The sequence below is a fragment of the Camelus bactrianus genome, chromosome 23 (genome assembly GCF_048773025.1).
Source record: "Camelus bactrianus isolate YW-2024 breed Bactrian camel chromosome 23, ASM4877302v1, whole genome shotgun sequence".
Taxonomy (NCBI): Eukaryota; Metazoa; Chordata; class Mammalia; order Artiodactyla; family Camelidae; genus Camelus; species Camelus bactrianus.
The window spans coordinates 11889505-11903193 of NC_133561.1; the positions used below are offsets into that span (position 1 = coordinate 11889505).

Here is a 13689-nt window from a genome sequence, read left to right on the forward strand (position 1 = left end):
TTAGTCCTATGGAAACAGGGTGAAGTTGTTTTCTTTCTGTTTTCTGTAACTCCTGCAATTACACCCTCTATAGACTCACTGTTAGACTTCATCAGTGAGCACCGTGCCCCAGGTTCCCCTAAGGCAGATGGAGATTAGACGCCAGAGAACCTTCCTTGCTCTTCTCACCAAGCATGCATGTTGCAATTATTCCAGACAGCCTGCCTTTCGGCGGCATCTACACACACAAGGGGAAATTCTATCAATGCATCACATCAGATACCTAATTTGGATAATCCAATCATTTGTCTATATATTTTTGTTGTTTATTCTTTTGGGGGAAAGGATCTAGGCATCCATTCTCTACTGCATTCTCAAGTTATGCACAGTACAGGAATGAAAATTCATGGGGAGTTCTACTTCCAAACTTTAAGTCTCTAGTTCCCTCAGGGTAGGTTAGTTCTTCACTTGAGTTCATCCTTGTCTTCGGGGTTGAGACTGCTTGAGGATAAATGCAAATAATGTGTATGCAGAATGGTGATCAGCAAGGTTTGAAATGAGAAGAGGATCTAGAAGGGAATGCCGTCCACTTTATCCACTCACCCTCAGTTCATCCTTGTGGAAACTGGTATAAATCCTTTCCAACAATTTGGAATTTCAGCAAGGAGAGGGTCTATCACACTGCTGGGGAGAATTGGCTTTCAGCCATCTACAGAACTTGGTACTTCAGGCAAGCTTCAGAGTTCTCCTCTCAGTCATTTTCTCACTCATCAGAGCCCGATTTGAGGGGATCTTCATGGATCAGTTACCTATTGAAACCACTCTCAGTTCATAACCATGGAAACATAATTAGCTTATAGCAATAGTTGCTTTATATTTTCTATAGCAGGAGGATATACATCTAGATGAACTCTGTCCAACAGAAATAAAATGGGAACCACATATATAGTTTAAAATTTTCCAATAGCCATGTTGAGAGGAGTAAAAAGAAGCAGGTTAAATTCCTCTTTTTTTTTTTTAAATGGAAGTACTGAGGATTCAACACAGGACTTCGTGCATTCTAAGCATACGCTCTACCACTGAGCTATAACCTTCTCCCCGAAATTCATTTTAATATCATATTTTACTTAACCCATATATCCCAAGTATTATCATCTCACCATGTAATCAATATAAAGCTGACTAATGAGGTATTTTATATCTATAGTCTCCATTCTGACTAACCACATTTCAAGTGCTCAATTGCCACACATGGACAATGCAAACCCTCCTGGACAGTGAAGCTCTAGCTCACCAAAAAGGCACTGCAAACCAGTGAGTAAAGTTCAAGTAAAGGGTCTCCAGAACACAGACCAATTTCATTTGATTCAAAATTGTTTATTTTCTACTGAGATCCCTTAACTATAATTACCCTGAAGATAAAGGTTCTGTGTAAACAGGAATCTATTCTTAGTTGATAGTCAAACTAGAATGAATTTCTTTTCACAAGATCAAAGGTCAAGGATATTTCTATAGATCACAAAAGTTCTCAAGATTTTTGTATTACAATTAACAAAATGCTCCCTAAAAAGGTAAAAATGAGAAAGGGTGATTGGCAGTAGAATAGCTTTGTTCAAGTCTGAGTGTTCTTCCTAGAAAAATCATTTGCCAAACGAAAATAGTTATTATGGTTATCTATTAATTGTACAATTCTATTTATAGAAATGTATCTTAAGGAAAAAATTTTAAATGTCCATGTGAAATTCTTTGTCTACAAAGACGTTTACTTCAACACTGTGTATAAGAAAATAAAATTGTGAACAATATAAATGTCCAACAATATGAGAATGATTACATAAAGTATGATACAATCCAGTACAATTCAAATATTCAAAATTATTTTGTAGATAAGATTTATTGACTTCAGGTATTTTTATCATTTGCTTGGTGAATAAGTTAGGTTTCTATTTTTTAAAGTATACATATATATAAAAGCAAAAAAGCTGACAATATTTGCTGTTACGTTAATGATGACTCTGTGTCATAGAATTACAGCTAGTTTTTCCTATTTGCATGGTTTGCATTTAAAATTTTCTCCAATAAATAGCTATTCTTTGATAAAAACAAAATGAGTATTTTTTTAAAATAAAAACGTACGCTTGTCTATTGATTATCTTTTTAAAAAGTCTTTCTTGCCTGGTCTGAGAAACCCAAATGTACAACCCAGGAAGAAACTAGCACAAAATTTAGATGGAATGACTACACACTAGTTCAATTGTTTGGGGAAAATACCCTCCCTAGACTCATGGACGTCAGGAAGCCAAGCCTACAAGTCAAGGGAGGTTTACGATAACAATACTACTGGAGAAAAAAAAAAAATCTTCCTGAGAGCTCAGTTATTTCAATCAACTCTACTGAAGAAGAGAAAGAGGGACCTGGTATCTTCAGAACTGGGGCCAGTGATCTTGGATTCTAAAGCTGAAAAATAAAAGATTTCCTTATGCTATTTGGTAATTTGTTGCTGCCTACAGGTTCTAATGACTAAAATTATTGCCATCTATGTAGCTTGATTACATATGAGTTTCATTGACGTAAAAAGACATACATGTTTGATCAAGTAACAGGTGGTTTCATGCATTACTCATTTTAATTTGATTAACAATTTGTGTGTTTATGGTTTTTTCTCCCTTAGCTCCTCTAACAACCAAAATCCCAAAGGACAAGATCCATATTTACTTAAACTTGGACTAAAAGCAGTAATCTGGTTTAATCTGTTGATATGGAATAAGGTGGGGGAGGTTCCTGTCAGACCACCAAAGAGAACATTTCTACCCCTACAGACAAAAGAAAATCACCATTAAAATTCCAAACACTCTTGCATCATAACCATATTCAATAGTATTCATTGAATCCTTTTACCATTTTAAGCTAAAGGAAGAAGATGCAGGTTCATTGACAATTACACCAAAGGTGAACATATCGGCAGATTCTCCTCAAGTTAAAGACACAAGTATTATAACGACCCAGAGGTGCTGCTCTTGGATGTTTACTCAATAGTTAAAAAAAAAAAAAAAAAAAGTGTTCAGAAAATTATTTTTAAATGTTCATAGCTTAATTAATAATAATAAGCAGGAAACAACCCCAACATCCACCAGCAAGCAAATGGCTAAGTCATCGTGATGTCCTCACGCAGTGGACATAGCCACAAAAAGGAATAAGCTAATGCTAGGAGCAAAGATTTGAATAAATCTCAAAAAAAAAAAAAAAAGGGTGATGAGCAAAGGAAGTAGGTCCCCTGTATGATGACATCTACGTGATGCCCTCAGACAATCAAAACCGAGTTACGGTGACACAATTCAAAACCGTTGGGCAGCTGCGGGAAACTGGCTAGAAAGAGGTGTGAGGAGGTGTGAGTGACAACTGACTTGTTTCATGGTTTGATTGAGGTGGTGGTTATATTGCTGCATGCTTTTGTCATATTTCATTGGACTGAGCACTTAAAACCTGTGCACGTATAAATAAGAAAGTCAATTCAAAATATAATAAAAAATTGAAAAGAAGAGTCAAACCACAATGGTCAACTTTATTCGGACTATAGTTAACGCCGCGTTCCTGTGTGATAGCTTTCAGTCTCCTCAACCTGTCTTATGGATGTTTTAGCTCCCCTCTCTCCTTCCCAATTCATGCTAAGGATGAACAGTGAAGAGTCTCCTGATGATCATTTTCACCGAAGAGCTAATATTAAGTAAAAATATAGATGCGGGTTTGTGGTCCACTCACACTTCTCCATCATTTCTACAATCGTTTTATTATTTTGTGCAGGTCTTCAATGGTGACAAATGACTTTTCAAAGGGTAAACAATTAGTGTATAAGATTCAGCACATTAAACAGATTTCATGGTCTCTTTATTAATTTTGAACTTGATAATTTCTGGGAATTTTCAGTCGAGGGGTTTCTGGTTACTTCCCAATGACATTTAACAGTCAGACTTAAAAATACAGAAGAAAGCATTAGAAGTTTTATCCAAAATGATTATGGCCATCATTTGAATAAAATACAGATTTTGCAAGCGGTAAAGCATATCATTACTACATACTGGCCTAAGTAAGGCTTGGTTCACAAACTGGAGAGCTCTAACCAAGTCATTAAATCTATCTAAAAGGGCCTCATTTGAGAAGCAATAAAATTTTTAATCATTTTATTATTAAAAGAGTGTTTAATATGTAGCTAATTAAATGCCAAAGGCAGGTTATCTGAGTTTAACCTTCAAAAAGAAAATGATGTATCAAAGTCTGCCTCTGGCATCATGGGATAGAAATGTCATCCTCATAATCATGGCGTGACAACTAGCTGGTGGCCTTTTCTAGAGCTATAGTTAAATTACCTGATTAAATTAATAGCCATTTAGATGTTTTAGGAACTGCACAGACCTATCCTAAATGAAAATTAGGTCCATTACATTTTCTGAGTGGGCTAGATAGACCCTAAAATAAAACACGTATGCCATTGCCCACATTACTTAGATTAAGCAATTAAAAGCTCTTTCTAAAAAGCGACTAATTTCCTATAATGTACAGACAACTGGATTTACACTAATGACCAGACGTAAGTTTTTTTTCCTCTCTATCTTCAGACAAATTCTCTGTTTACTTTAAAATAAAGGATTAAAACTTGAACATATCACCTAAACATGTAGCTAGATAGCTGTCTGTAACTATATTTCTATAAGGTAATGAACAGTGATTATTTGTAAGTAAAACAGTAAAGTAGAAAGTAGAACAGAAAATCATCTTAACTGGGGATCCACCAAACCATTATCGAAACATTCCAGGAAACAGCCTTTAAACTATTCAGTCGCAAATGTTTGGAAAGACTACCGAAAAAAAAATTCATGCCTTCTTTCCTTACAATGTTAATTCTTTCATAGGAAATCTGGATCATCAAGTAGTTAGATGTGTCAGAAAAATGCAAACAGTATATATATTTACTTATTTAAGAAGCAAATTACTATTCCCTTCATAAATCTCCAGCAGCTAATGAATACAGACTGCAAGTAAGTTTTAAGGACAGAGGGTGTGGTTGCTGCCGCGTGCCAAGTACCTAAAGAAGCAACTAACATAAAATCAGTATTCCATAAATATTTGTTGGACTGAAGGCAAACCTGAATTTTCCCCAGTTTTAGTTAAGAACATTTATTTAAAAGTCATACTGACATACTGAAACCCTTACTTTGACAGCATGTTATAAAATTAAATATTTGGCAAGGAATTTTTAGTCCAGTGCCATTTGATATGCAACTTAGTAATAAATGAACTACATCAGTGTGGGGGCCCCCTTTATTTATTATTAAGATTTTGCTTAATTTCATTTCATTTCATACATACAGAGGATACAACATTGTATCCTATTCATGGACTTGAAGAGGTTCAAAATCAATATAAACTCTTAACAATATTTCTTAGAATCCTTGTGGCTATAAAGCTTAGATCTTTTGTAAGATCTGGTACTATTTACAGATAAATTCCTCCTCTGATAAGTTCATGATGTCTCAAACATTAAGCAAAAAGAACCAAGGCAGCATTGATAAGAATGTGGAAACAAATCACTCTTTGGGAGTCAGCGGTACTTACATCATAACTTGGTTGAATGTGAGTCAGCCTTTATTTGTTGAATCAACATTCATTGGGACTTTTACAATGTGTCTGCACTGTACTAGACACTTTGTAGAAATACAGAGATTAACCAGACAACCCGTGTAAATAAATAACCATCACTGAATATGAAAGAGTAATCAAAAATGTATGTGAGCAAAATTAGAAATGTGTACACCGTGCAATGGCTGTAGTAAGACAGAAACAGTGAACTCTCTTGTGGATGCTGGAGGCAAGCTGAAAAAGAAGTTTGAAAAGAAAAGATGTTCAAAATTGTTATGTGACAAAATGAAGATGAAAACTTATACATGAGGATGTCAAATCTAAAAAAAAATACCATCAAAACGATGTGTGAGAAATTAGATTTGATAGAGATCCTTCCTCAAAAATGTCAGATTATCACATAATGGAGTGTATTGTTTAGATTATTTTATTGGTATGTCAAAAAATATTTCAATCATAATGCATTCCAAGTACTTTGTGATTTTTCAAAGTTACCATGGGAACAATTCCTACCAAGGAACATGATAGGCCATTTCCGTAATAGTGCAGACAAAAGAATGCTGTTATGTTTACAGGAGAGCACAGAAATAAAAAGGTAAGACTTTCACGAACCATGTGTTCGTAGTTTACAGACAGGCAGCGTGCCATGTTCCACTCACCCCGAAGACCTCAAAGCCTAATTGTCCTGGGGAGGAAGCTGTGAAGAGCTCTAAAGCTCAGTCCATGTTAATACAAGGGAGGAAAGAGTGGGGAGGAATAACCAGGTCATCACAACAGAGGTAGATTCAAGGCAGCATACTGGAAAGTCAACCTTGACAAACAATCTAAAACTGTATTTTCAGCCTATGCCTATCTGAAGTTTTAGTTGTTCGGCCTGTCAAGATGTTTGTTATGTGACAGGCAATAATACTGACAGAAAATTTCCTTTATACATTCATAGACATCCATTTCAGCCTAGATCCTCTCTGAAAGCCACTGGAGCTACTGAGAAGAGTATTCAAACTGTGTAATAAATTATGAACATCTCCAAGGAGATCTTTGTTGTCGTTGTTGTTGTTAATGGAGGGACTGGGGATTGAACCCAAGACCTCATGCATGCTAAGCACATGCTCTACCACTAAGCTATACTCCCCACTCCAAGGAGATCTTGAAGTCAATTCATAAAGGCTAGAAAAATATTTAGTCTATTCCCCCCCCAACACACAATGCTTTTGTTTAAAGTAAGATCTAGTATTGTAATGGTATAGGTAAGAGGAATAATTTCCTACCGACCTGCTGTGTGCTCTGAACTTACTAAGATGTTCAACCTTCACACTATGGATACTTGGGCCAGATAATTCTTGGTCATGGGAACTGTCTTGTGCTTTATAGGGGGTCCAGCAACATCCTTGGCCTCTAAACCCTAGATACCAGTAATACTTCCTCTCTAGTTGTGATAACCAAAAATGTCACTAGACTTTGCCAAATGTCCCCTGGCGTGGGGGAGAAGGGAGGGGACACAAAATGGTCTCCTGTTGAGAACCACTGGTATATACGGCCATTCACTTATTACCTGTTTCTTCTCATAACTACCCTGCATGGTAGGAATTATCACGCCTATTTTAAAAATGAGAACATTATAGAAGGATTTAAACCTGGGTCTTTTAACCATAATCATTATTCTCCACACTGTTTTCTATATTATCTTCACCTTTAAAGATTTAGTAGTCTGAATTTTCTTATAGATTTAACATTAATTCCAGAAACATCCTCATGATGCAAGTCTAGAATTGACTGTCCTTAACATACTCAACCACATCGAACATGTGGTTCAAGATTTTCTTTGGGGGTTACTCTGTCCTACCTACCGAGCCTGCTCCTAATCTATGCTCTATTTTGACACAGCCTCAGGGTCATTTTTGGATGGCAAGCAAAGAAATCAAAACCTTTGGGTGACTTGGATTACTTGCTGATTTTCAGAAGTGTTTTGTGTGCATTTTATGGGGGAAAGAGAAGTGACTCAAATAAATCTCTGTAATTTGTAAAAATATTGTTTGATGTTCATATTGAACAATAAAACTCTCTCATATCTTGTCATTGTGAATCTGTTTGCGTATTTGTGAATCTGTCAAAAGACTTAGGGATTCAATTTTACAAGCTGAATTGCCCAGGGAAATGATGAAGGAACTGCGTTATCTCTTTCTTTCTTTTGTGATCCACTTCCATGGTTACTTCATATCATGCTCTAAGTTGCCTTTGAAAAGTTCTGCCTAATAGAAGAGTTTTTCCCTCCACTTCCCCAAAAGCAACTGATTGGTGTCACATCATATATTTTTTTGTTGTTGTTGTTACCTGATTACCTAGCACAGAAATCGAGCCTCAAAAATCTCTGTTAAGTGAATAATAAATAATGAACCAACGTCAGATGAATAAATAATCGGCATATTCTTGAGTTTCAGCTACACATAAAAGACATTTTCACTGATATTAGATGCAATGACTCACCGGCAGAACTGGGAGAGAATATTAGAGATGCTCATTTCTGTAATTTCTAAAACTCACTCCTTCCCTGCCCCACCCCCACCACAGCCAGTTTATGTGGAAGGAAGAAAAGGTAAAGACAGAATCAGCTGTTTTAAAAGGAAGAATTAGGTGGGGGGCGGAGCGGGGTGGTTAGCTTAGTGGTACAGCGCATGCTAAGCATATGCAAAGTCCCGGGTTCAATCCCCAGTGCTTCCATTAAAAAAAAAAAGGAAGACTTAGGTACTTGAGAAGTTCGGGCTTTCACACTTAAAACGTTCATTAACGTGGAGGGAAAAAAGCATAGAGTATGAATAAACTATGACTTTTGCCTGGTCTTCTGAAATAAAAGTAGTCTGAAGTCTTCCTTTGAATGTTATAGTATGATTCTGCAGACTGTAGAAATCACCCATATCTATGATAATTCAATTTTTTTTAAAAAAGAAGCTGTGTATACAGATTATGAGACAAAATAGCACAAAGCAAGCAAAATCTTCACTTTACAACAGATTGTGCTGATCAAGAATTTTGAATCTTTTTATAATTATGAAATGTCACATGGGGGTTAGTATTTGATTTACCAGCATTCCCATCCCTTTTGAGTATATTATGATTCTTAAAAATTATAGAATGCACATTTTTTAAGCTAAAAGTGATCCAGTGTTATCTGTTCCAAACCACATCCCTTTGAAGCTAAAAGTGACCTAATATTATCTATTCCAAACCACCTTCCCCCCTTTAAAAAAAAATGAAGAAAAAACAAAAAAAAATGGAAGTCAGTCAAAAAGTTAGCTTATATCAGACCCTGCCTTCCTTTTTCAGTTAAGTAAAAATATAATTGAAATTTTAAAGGTCTGATTTGAAACGGTGAAAGAGGTCTTTATTTTGACCTTTTAGCTCCAGGGAGCAATGCCGGCGCTGTCAGAACTCCTAGTAAAGATTCTTTCTCTAGGTCTGTTGTTCACATGACGTGGGTTGAGATTTCTGCCAGTTTTCAGCAGGAGGCCTTGCGTTAGCCTCTTCAGCTTTCTCAGCCTGCTTCCCCTCACAGGAAATCAGTGCTTCAGCTGTGATCTTTGCGGTCCCTGCTAGCATATCTTCTCCGATGATAGCTCCTGTTGGCTTTTCCTTCTACAAAAAGCAGCCTTCTTTTCTTAGCCTCAAGATGGGTGAGGGTTAAAACATGTTTTAGGTATTTATTTTGGAAGTCTTCCATCCACTGAGCTGCCATTCGGTTATCCAAAATTTCTAGGAAGCTCTCTCTTTAAAGTAACTTTTGAAGTGGAGAGCTAGAATCTGTAATGAACACCAGGAATGAGCCAGTTTCACAACCTGAAAGGATCAGGTCATGACAACCCAAAAGGATCATCACACACACACTAATAATAAATTTCCCAGGAAAGAGACCACAAACAGCAAACATTTACTGAGTACCTGCTCTGTGCTCAGTTCTCATTTCCCTTCACTTGATCTCTTTAGTGATCTCATCTACATCTGAGCTTTAAACGACCATGATTGTCCGTAATTCATCACCCCAAAATCTCCCTTCCAAGCCCTAGATCTCTGCTTATAACTGCATATTGGAAATAATTTCCAGATGTTTGTCCCATGGGCACCTCTAATACAGATAAGTCCAAATCTTCTTTTCTACCCACCTTCTAATCACAGTCTCTACCAACATTTCTCACCCATGTAAGTGCGCGACCATTCCCTCCATTTCTAATGCAGTAACATGGAGGACCCTGAGGCAAATAAGAAAAATGGGATTGGAAAACAGATGAACACTGAAAATGGAGAAACAGAAGGTGGGAAAATAGGCAAAAGACTGTTATGACTGACCAGGCATGAGAGGATACAAGGCTTTGGGAAGGAAAATAGGCGTGACCACTTGGTGAATGGACGAAAGGATGAATGAACAGATCACTGGCTGCATGCATGTAACTTGTGTGTGTGTTGTCTATTAAGAAAAATATTAAGACAAAGAAGAGACATTGAAGGGAACAACATGATGCCCTAACTCTCACGTCATCTAAAAACACATGGTATCATTCATTATTTCTTACTTTTTGTTAATGAGTTCATAGAAAAGACAGGCCCTTTTATTAAAAGGGTGGGGAGAAGGCAAAATCTGAAAATTGCAACCATTTTCAAACTAATTGTGGCTTGGCTCCATGTGGCTTGAAGCAAGACATGACAACGAAACATCCTCTCTCTCTGTGTGGACTCTCCCCTCCGAGTTCTTCCTTGGAGAAGATTAGCAACTCGTCCTTCTCTTGTGGAGCTCATGATGATTTTTATCAAAAAGCTTAGTGCATCCCATTCGGCCCTTTTCCCTGTATCACATCATGTGCTGATGTGCCCAGAAAGGTGACATTAGCACGCTGATGATTTTCTAGAGAATCAAATGTATTTCTGTGTCAGTTGATCAGGACAAATGAACTTTAAGCTGCATTTTTTACTTTTTATCGAAAATGACCACTTAGGATTTTTAATTTACAACGAGATAGTTAAGCTTGTCAAGCAAAAGTGAGCAGCTCATTTGCATCTCTGTGGATGGGGAGAGGCAGGACATCAAAGGTCTGTCTGTCACTGCCACCCCCATGATTCTCAGAATGATGAGTACAGAGGTCCCGATCTCTTTGATACATCAAGAGTCACTAGTTTTATGCTTCTAACTTGATTATACCCTCCAGGAAAGCAAAGATCATGCCTCACTCATTATCTATGAGGTAAAGTTAGAGAAAAACCAATACAGTTCCTGCTCCAAGAAGTTTATCACAGAATACATGGAGAAACATGCAGAAATGAAGCATAATGCAAAGTATTACGTCAGTGGGTCTCAAACTTGGCCACACATGAGAATCCTCTGGAAGGTGTGATAATCCACATATTCCTGGCCCCCTTCACCAGAGTTTCTAATCCAGTAGGTGTGGGGTGAGGCTAAGCCCTTGCATTTTTAACAAGTGAAGCTGACGCTGCTATACTGGGGACCACACTTTGAGAAGACTAAATAAAATATGGTATCGAGAGTGGAAAGGTGAGCTTATATTTATTCCCAAATAATCATAAGATGGTGGAGCTGACTCACAAGTTTAGAAATGAAAGGGAATTCTGAGATCTTCTAATTTAATCTCCCAAACAGTATGAAACACAGGTCAACAGTGGTGGGACTCAAACTCCATACTCTTGACCCAATTTCTCTCCACCATCTTTTCTGCTTCACAAATGAGGTTTCTCAGATTTAGTAAAACCACCGAAAGGTGTCTAGCCTTTGTGCCTCGCATATAAAATGGCTGTGGAAATCAGTAAGAGTTCTGTCTATAGCAATCTCAGAGGTTGCTTATGGGTTTTATTCCATCAATAGAAATAACAGAAAAAAAAATACCCATGCATTAGTCTGATTTTGGCCCCCTTGCTCTACTTTTAGAAGAAAACATCAGCATGAAAATATGTGTTCATTCTGCTATTTTCCTCCCTTTTTATTTCTCAGGCAAAGTTGGCTGCCATCTGAATAGGAATATAAGGCTCTCTGGCCGTTTTCACCCACCGTTATGCAGGGTCAGTTTTCCACCATTTAGAATTTAGTGCATCTTTGGTGAAGCCTGACAGGTACATGGAGGGTCGGGGGAGGGAGGTTGGAGGAAGGCAAGAGGGCTAAGAAAGCAGCTGTGTAATTTACAATCCTGCGGTCCATAACAGCACAGCAAGCAGGTAAGGTCGAGCGGTGCTGTCACAGGGGCACTGGCCCAGCCTCCACAAGCTACAGGATCTCATTTCATTACCCCATGACCTGCATCACAGCGCACAGAAGCCCCACTCCAGGGCCACAGCTAATCTACTGTGACAGAATAGGAAGACAGCTCAGAACTGTGCAGCTTCCCTTCCCCATCACTGGGAGGCCGAATGCAGATGGCAGAGCTACATTCTTTCGGAGAACCACAGGGACAAGTTAGAACGTCCAGAGCTTAGGATCAGGCTCTGACTCTGACATTACCGCCGTTACCACAGGGCTGCACAGATGTTAAGTGTGTGGGTTCTGGATTCAATATTTTTAAAAATTTTTTTATCTTTTTTTTTTGTTTTTTATTTTGGGGGGAGGTAATTAAGTTTGTCTATTTGTTTGTTTGTTTTAATGGAGGTACTGGGATGGAACCCAAGACTTGGTGCAGACTAAGTATGCGCTCTACCCCTGAGCTATATCCTCTCCCTGGGGTTCAAATTTTGATTCTTCCATTTGTGAGCTAGATACCCCTTACCTTCAACTTCAATGAGCTGCATCTTCCTTAACTATAAGATGGTGCTCAGAATAGAGCCACTTAGGGTTGTTAAGAGAAATGAAAAATACAAAACCATGTAAAATGCAGAGGAAATGACAGGTCCCATAGGAAGCATACACTAAATATTAGCGTGTATGATTACGACAGATACCCCGCCAGTGTATCTGTGATACGTGAGGCTGATTTTTTGGGACCTGCTTAACACTTCAGGGTTGTTTGTCTTTAGCTGTTAAAGAGACTTGCCTCAATTTCTACGGGTTATGCTGATCCACTTGCCAAGTCACAACAGTTAAAAACCCACACCTTGACCCTATGGTCAGAATTACTTGAATAACCAAGGAAACAATCACAAACGTGTTCTGAAAAGGAAAGCTTAAGAAAATGCTCCTACAGTGCACCTCACACCCTGCATTTGTTTCTGTTTACAACCTTTGACACAACTTGCCTCAGAATAATGTGAAAATCACAATAAAGATACAACTAAAGCAAAATCATTAATTTCATGTGCTGTTTCGCCACAGACAAAACACGATAGCGCTTACAGCAGGTCACAAATAACGTCTTTCTATAAAGAGCTCCCATAACGTTCAGGAAATGCTGTACGTGGACTCTGAAAACTGAACACCTCCTTCAGATTAAGCTCTGTATCAATGAGTTCTTTTGTGAGTAGACAAGGAAATCAAGAAGGTAGCAATCACGCTTTATTTTTCAGATCTGAAAAGAAAATGATCCATGGGGATGTTTTTGATCTACAGTGAAACATAATCTGCTCAGGAGCTGACATAAGTATCATTATACTGCAGAAGTTGGGGAGAGCAGGTGGGGACAGAGGGGAGCCTGCGTGTTTTTTGCTTGTTTCCTCTCTCATCAACTGGAAACGTGACAGTGTTAGTAGCAAATGTTCTATCCGGTGTATGAAAACGGAGCACTTAGGCATTTTTGAGTGATAATTCAATAGGATTAAATTACACTCATGTGACAGCTCAACTTCACTAATGAGGTACGTTTCAGTAAACTCTGGACAGAACTGTCTGGAAGGTTTCTTTAATTTACCAACATGTAACAACACGGGGAAAGCATTAGTCAACTAGATGAAGATGAATAAGCAGTGAGGTCTAAGGGTATTTTACATTAATACCTGACAACCTGAAAGGATTTTTGTCACCTGCTCTGTTTAGCCCAAGGCAGGCACAGGATAACTGGTACCTGTTAGTGTGATTGACTTACCAAAGCAATGAAAGGAATTATCTGGAAGAGAGCTGGGTGGAAAATGTGTCAGAGAAATTTCTTTTCCTTCCCG

At 37.9% G+C, this 13689-nt stretch overlaps 1 long non-coding RNA gene across 3 annotated transcripts in view; it reads right to left on the bottom strand.

Moving 5' to 3' along the window:
• Window positions 1–13689, bottom strand: part of LOC123613999 (uncharacterized) — a 73264-nt gene that overhangs the window by 47353 nt on the left and 12222 nt on the right. The window contains exon 4 of one of the 3 annotated variants that reach the window (XR_006721455.2): window positions 3748–5847. The exons of 1 other annotated variant lie outside the window; for it this stretch is intronic. This is a non-coding gene — a long non-coding RNA (uncharacterized LOC123613999). Of the gene's footprint in view, window positions 1–3747; window positions 9409–13689 lie in introns of those variants that run through there. One more of the 3 variants, XR_006721454.2, reaches the window with a different exon arrangement.